This window comes from Lolium rigidum, chromosome 3 (assembly GCF_022539505.1).
Source record: "Lolium rigidum isolate FL_2022 chromosome 3, APGP_CSIRO_Lrig_0.1, whole genome shotgun sequence".
Lineage (NCBI taxonomy): Eukaryota > Viridiplantae > Streptophyta > Magnoliopsida > Poales > Poaceae > Lolium > Lolium rigidum.
This window is the reverse complement of record NC_061510.1, coordinates 365,511,177-365,518,415: the sequence shown is the minus strand read 5'-3', so window position 1 is coordinate 365,518,415 and position 7,239 is coordinate 365,511,177. Positions and strand designations below refer to the sequence as shown.

The 7,239-nt window shown below is 45.8% G+C and overlaps 1 protein-coding gene across 2 annotated transcripts in view; it reads left to right on the top strand.

Moving 5' to 3' along the window:
- Positions 1–5,943: 5,943 nt before the first annotated feature.
- Positions 5,944–7,239, top strand: part of LOC124704219 (CBS domain-containing protein CBSX3, mitochondrial-like) — a 30,200-nt gene continuing 28,904 nt past the window's right edge. For both annotated transcript variants that reach the window (XM_047236460.1, XM_047236459.1), the window contains exon 1: positions 5,944–6,048. The gene's annotated coding sequence lies outside the window, so the exon portion shown is untranslated. The remainder of the gene's footprint in view (positions 6,049–7,239) is intronic.

The following is a 7,239-nucleotide window of genomic DNA, read 5'->3' as shown; positions in this document are numbered from 1 at the left end:
TGATCCATGAACAGAAATGTGCCCATATCCGTCCTTGATCCGTTTGAGTTGGGAGTAAACTCAGCTGCCGACCTTTTAATTTTTTATTAATAAAAATCAATTTATATAGGGAAAAAACATAAAAGACATTAGAAATAAAAAGTTGATAAAGTCCTACCTAGGATTTGCGCCAGCTGCGACGCCTACTCATCGTCGTCATCGGCTGCCAGGTTGATGAACGATGCCGGATCCCACGGAAACGGCCAAGGCACTAGCAACGCCGGAGCTGGAGCTGGGGACGTCAGCGAGGCCTTGGCGATGCCGTTGGCTAGGGCCACGCTGCCCCTGGTGCCGTCTGGAGCGGGGAAGTCTGTTGCACCGTGGCAGGTCCTCTTGCCGCACGCGTGGACTCCCGCACGTGCATTGCCAGACCTTGCCACTCAGCTAGGGCCTCCAACTCCGACGTGATGGTGCTCGGCCTAAGGGCTTCGTCATCGTCTAGGTTGAATGGTTAGGCGGGGAGCCTCTCGTTCTTCACGACCGCCAGCTTCTCACAGTCCCATGCGAGGAGGCCGAGGTAGTTGAGGGTGTCATCCTGTGGCTCCTCGCACACAATAATACCGAATCAAAGTGCAAAAGGGCACACCGTTCATGTGAAATAGACAAACTATGATCACGCATCTTGTTGGCGGATGATGGCTCACTTCTTCTCGAACAAGCCCTTTGTTCTCGCTCTATGATGCTTAAGTCAGCGAGCATGATCTGGTTCTCCTTCACAAGCAATTTGGCATCGACCTCAATGGTCTTTGTATGTGCATTGCGCTCTTCAATTTCAATAGCCCTCTTTGTGAGGTCAATGAAGTTAGCATATGCGGTCTCTTTCTCCCAGCGCCACTTCTCATCTCTCTTGGAAAGTGTGTCCCCCTTCTCGGCCATGAGCCCCCTCAAGGTGTCACTCAATGCAAGTGCGGAAACATCACGTTTGAGATCAACCTTTGTAGCCTTGTGGCCCTTGGTCAAGATGGAAGGACACCATTGCTTGGTGCTTCCTCTTCGAGATCAATGACCGGCGATACATTGCCCCCACCATTTTTGACTTTGTTGCATAGGTTCCACTTGGGACACTAATTGAGCTCCCTCCAACAAATGAACCAACATGTGGGACTTGTTGATATGGGATGTCTTGAAGTACTCCAAAGCAAGGGGAACCTACACATATGCAAACCGTTAGAGGTACTCACGCATGCCAATGCACATAGCCATATTGTAAATGGCCGAGGTCTTACCGTGTTCGCGACATCGAGGCCGCTCACAAGGCGCTGAAAGACATGCTCCATCACACTGCAAAATTTGTTGGTCTCAAGTTGGATGAATTCTCGCCTTTTTTGAATTGACAATTGGTCGGGACCGCTATGAATTTTGAAGGGAGCAAGTTGCCTACTCTCTTGAAAATCTTGTGTAGCCTTCCTCCAATACGATTTTTGTTTTTGTTCGGCACCACGAATAGGATCTTGGCTAATTTCCAACCAAGACCGACAAATGCACCGGTCCTCCTCTAGCGTGCATCCTCCGGTCATTTGGTTTTTTTGTGCCAGTGCCGACGTCGGTGTTGGCGTCATCGCGACATCATCATCCATGATGGTGGCTTTACCTAGTGACGACTACAAACACTAGCACGATCCTTGATGTGTCCACCCGACACATTCTTAGACGAATTTTAGGTCTGGAATACGTCGCCGTAAACATCTCGATCCGTTTACGTCGAACCGTTGGCTATGTTTTTCACATCCTCATATCCTCTCACACCAAAATGAACCGCTTTGATCTATTTATGTCGGGCCACTTTCCCCGAGGACGGAGACAGCTCTGTGTCGGAGACCATTCTTCCCCTCCAGCCTCGGCGGAACAGGCCCCCTGTGGCTATCTTGCAGACACACGATAGTGAGCGGGCCAAGTGGGAGGAGAGAAAATAAAAATGAAACACCCAACTTGTTGACAGGAAAAGATGCAGGAATCCCAGGGAATCCGTGACATGGTCACGCGGCCCCGCCCTATCCGATCCGCACCCATACTGGCTAAACCCCACCAATCTGATCCCTACGATAGTTAATTAACTTTAACCTCCGGCACTCGCAGAGAGTTTCCGGCCATTTCACGGTCAGTTAACACGTCGGCGTCAGACTATCAGAGGGTCGCACATCGCACGCACCTGGCCTCCTCCTCCCGTTCGCCATCCATGGCCTGAAAGGGTGAATTCCCCGGCCGGGCCGACGATGCATAGGAGGGCATCGGGATTGCGACGGCAGTTTTGTCTACGTGCGTTGCGTCCCGTGACGCCGACCTGACCCCGACCCGACCGGCCGGGGCTGCCGTCGCCACCATCCGGTGTTGCTTCCTCTGCATTTCAGCCCTCGCAATTATTGCCACCGGCGAATCGGTGATATATACCAGGTACACAGTTTGGCAGCACTACTGTTTTCTTCTCCTTTGCCTTTGCCTGCGTGCGGGGTATATAGGGCGTGTTTGGTAGTCTGCATGTTTCTAGGCTCGCATCAAGCCAACAATTTTCGGTCCGTTTGGATGCCTGATCGAGGTTGTGTTTCTTGTATGAACCGCTTCTTAAAGCACCTGGCCAGACCCTGGAGAAACGTCCGGTTCGGCCGTATCTAGCGAGCCACCCCCGTTTTCGTACAAGTGGAGAATGTCGCGTCCTCGCAGAGCCACCGCGGGAGATGGCGAAATCTCGGCGCCATGAATTCGGTCACCGCGCTTGAATTTTCGCCACCGTATATAGGGGAAACTCTCTCACCGGCAAATCCAAATCCCTCATTTCCCCCTTTCGAGCTCATCCAATGTTCCCGATCTAGCGACATGGCCGGCTCTACCTCTACTCCGGCAATGTCATATAGGCGATCATACCTTTGGGCTCCCCTGATCTATTTGCGCCTACTGTGAATGCTCAACCATGTCTATTGCAAGCAAACCAACCATGGTTTGGAAACCTAAGCCATCAGAGTTTGTGCTGAACCGGTTGGTTCAGCTCGTCCGTAGTGACGTCTGCTTCAACATGGGATTCAAGGAGCAGCAGATGAAGAAGGTAGCCGCGGATGTTCTTGCATTCGTCAGCGTACATATCACCACTCTTCAGCTGTACAACCACATCAGAAACTGGAGGACGAAGTGTAGCTTAATTATGAAGATAAAATCCGATCGCATTCTAGAATGGAGCGAAGATGGTTGCTGCTTCTACGGCGGTGATGAAGGGACGGTGGACGAGTACATCCAGGTACAAAGCATCATTGAGTTCTTGCATAGATCTGAAAGTACATATGTGTGAATGTCCTCCGTACTAACAATTGTTTCTTGTGGGTTGCAGCGCTACCCGAAGCACCGTCAGTATGTCGGCACCCCGATCACGAACTACGCTCAGATGAAGATGATCTTCACTCCTCGGTTTGTGTGCAAGAAGTTGTTGTTCCAGCCTAACTTGCTGGTGAGGGCTATCGACTTCATTGCAGACAATGAAGCAGAGTATGCCGTCTACCGTAAGCTGCAGACACCGGAGAGGAGGAGCTGGCTTAGGACTGGCTCCGCAACCAGTTTGCTGCTTAGTGCTTCTGCTTCCTTCGTCATGATCTGTTGATTTTGGGAGGTAATCTTGTATCCCTTCATTAGCTAGGACTTGCTACAACTTGATCCCCGGTCTGTAATGATGAACTTGTTCGAGGTGGTATATATTAACCCCTCGTGTGATGAACCTGTGATGCATCACGAAGTAGTTGCTTCCCTCGTGATGCATCGCCCACTAAGTAATTGTTGTGTATTACTAGCACCTTTTGTGATGAACTGAATTTGATGTCTGCTGTTATTCAGTACTGGCTAACCTCACACTCTAAATGAAGGGGTTACCACATCACTGAGCTATCTGCAACCAAACAGGCTCTAGGCTGCACGAGCATGGAAGAAAGTATTGTAAACGGGCAACCAAACGATGGGGCCTGGGTTCCTTCTCCGACGTGCAAAAGGCCGCACAGGCTACCAAACGACCCAACTTTCATGGTCCATGACCCGTTCGCGACGCGCATGTGAGCCCATCTTGCTGACGCAGTCATGCAGGAAATGAGTGCACGCAACCAAACGCGCCCATATAGGCTTGTACTTCGTGCGAGACCTGCGCTCTTTGTATGGTCGGTGAGGCCACATGCAGCTAACGTGTGCCCACATACCCACTCCTTTGTGGTGGTGGGTACTCAAAACATTTTCAACCTTTTCTAGTACTCCATCTAATTGATAATAAATATTTAAATTTGGTTTAAATCTAAATAAGTTCGAGCTAAAATTGAGATAGACACATTTGTCGATTTTATGTACCCAGAATATAAAGAATTTTACGTTGAGATTTTGCACGCTTGTAGCATTATAATCTGCGTTCCAATGAATAATTATTGTACTCCATCCGTCCATAGATAGATGTTATAGATTTGTCTGAATTTGGATGAATCTAAATACATACATCCAAGTTTTGATAAAACTAAGACATATATTTATTGACATAGGCAGTATTAATTTTAAAAAGTCAAACCATGTAAAGTTTGGCCAAGTTTTTACAAACAATTATCTACATAATTAATACTTAGATACATTATGAAATATATTTGTATATGATATCCACATAATATCACATTTGTTGATAGATTTTCCTAAAATTTTCGTCAAACTGTGTTTGCATGGACTTTTAAAAAAGAATGTGAGCCTTATTGAGTGGAAAAGAGGGAGTATAACATTGGCTACATTCAAGATTTTTCCCTTTTTAAAACTTTCAAATTCTTGACAATAAAAGGTACATGTAGCTTGACATCCATTTGTAATTTCCGCACATACACTCGCAAAATTAGGTACAATATATCACCAATCGCCCCCACCCCCTTCACGAAGTTACATGAAAGTTAGAACTTGCCATTTTGCTCAAACTACATACTTTCGAATTTGATTATAAAAATATGGCACACACATACATACGTGCAACCTCTACATGCAAACTTTTTATTTGAAAATTTTAAAAACTACAAAATACCGATTTTGGGGCCGCCCCTTTATCAGGGTCAACAATCCAGCCATGTATTTTTGGGTGCGGACAATGAAGATAGTGACAATGAATTCAGAGAAATGCGAAGTAACTTTTATTCTTGTAGTAGTTTATGGTGATATTTCTATTTTATGGTATTTTAATCTATAATAATAATAACTTTTCTTGTGTTGCAGAAAGTGCATTTGACCCATGAGCGTCAGTGCTCCCGTTGTTTCAAAAAAAAACATAACTTTGGGACTCAAGAAAATCTGAAATTAAATATGCACCTATATATATACCTATTTCTAAGGTATGGTAGAAATTTCAGGGAAACATATGTTGTATTTTGTGCTATACGATAAAGACAAATTTTAGACAAAAATGTGAGTTTTCAAACCAATACAAACAGCCACAAATTGTAGCTCAAAGTACAACAAAATTTCTACTAAGCTTTTTCACGAGTATTCAGGACATGTATATGTATTCATGCAATAAATTTTATAATTTTTCAAACACATACATACAATATTCAAATATTTAAAACCAGGAGCACTCCTTTTTTTTCTTGGTGGGAATATAAAGTGAGATCGTTGGTAGAGAAATACCCGGAGGAGTGCATACGAGTGCGTGCGTGTGTATCCTGTGATTACTGGCACTCGTTTTGCACTGAAATTGCTCAAGAAAGAAACTTGTACAACCAGCCTCGAGAAAGCGTAGCACTGAAACAAAAGCTTCGAAAGTCCAAAACAAAATGTTAAAGAACCGAAATAAAAGTGGAGACAGGCCGGTGTGGATAAGACCGGACTACTCACTCATCACATGACACCACCACACCACCCCACCTCACCTCGAGAGAGCGTGTGAGAGTGTCGCTTTAATTAGCAGGGCTCGTCACTCCCACCATCGCCTCCCAGCAGCACAAGTGTCCCTCCCCTCATCTTCTTCCTCCCACCCGCAGCTCCTCCGGAAGCGAAGCGAAGCTCGGTCCCGCGGCTACGCAGGTAAAGCGGCCGGTCTCTTCTCCCCCTTTGTGTGGATCGATTAGTACTAGCTGTCTAGAGACGCGACGCTGCTGGTTAGTATTGGTTCTGATTTCTGAAAGAAACACGACGCTGCTGATGTGTGTCTACAGTGCCTGCTGATGCCATCCTGAAGTGAGCACAAAAGGGTCAGATGGCTGTACTTCCGGTGTTGTTTCTCTTGGTTCTTGCACGATCTGTTGTTTTCCTCTCGTTTCTGCTAGCAGACTAGTTGCTCATCTTACCAGAAGAGCTGTTCAAAAGAGACGAGAATAGCTGGGCTGGTAGGATTTCTTGTAGGAGGAACAGAGGTGCTTGATGTCTTCTGCTTGATCTGTTCCTTGTGGGTTTTCTTAGGTTTTTTTTCCTGTTCCAGTTAGCAAGTGTTTCGTAATTCTTAGTGGGCTGCGCCTGCTGCGTACTAATCAGCTTCATTTTTGATGGTTGGCTGATTTCTTATCTGGATCGGTGAAGACTTGATCCGGATGTCCTAAAAAGTGCAGTTTGCGTAGTTGCAGAAGTAAAAGTAGAAGTTATTTGGTCCCGAAAATTCACATCCTCTTTTGTGGTTCATGCGTGATTCATTTGTCCATTTGGTTCTTGCGGTGGCAGCGAGTTGATAGCGCCGGATCGAATATCGCGGCACCCCGAGTGCATCGAGTTTAGTGTTCTGGGTGAAGGCGTCAGTTGGATTCTCTGTTTGTTGCTGATTCCTTATTGTTCTGATTGTGACATGAAATAAATTTTCCTGGTTAGCGAACTCTGAATATGGCCCTCCAGAGATGTCTAAAGATGTTATGCTAAACACATCACATCAAGTAGGGTGGACATATTGGTAGCGGATTTCTCTAAGAAATACTAGTACGTCAAAACGAAACTGATTAATAGGTAGGACATGCCACGTGACTATGTCGACGTGCATAAATATTCAGTTCTTAACAGATGATTCAACCAAAAAAAAGTAGAGACTAATTCAACGAATTTTCTGCGCATAAATTTCCTTTTTCCAGTAGTACTACACTACTACTTATCTCTCTACTGGCTAAAGTATAAAATGGTAGATAAGCTCGACATCCTTTTCACTGCATCAGCCTAATGGAAACCAGTTCTTTTTTGATGTGGCGTTCCCTGTGGGATTGAGATAGGGTTGTTTGTTTATGCGGAATGGTGAGA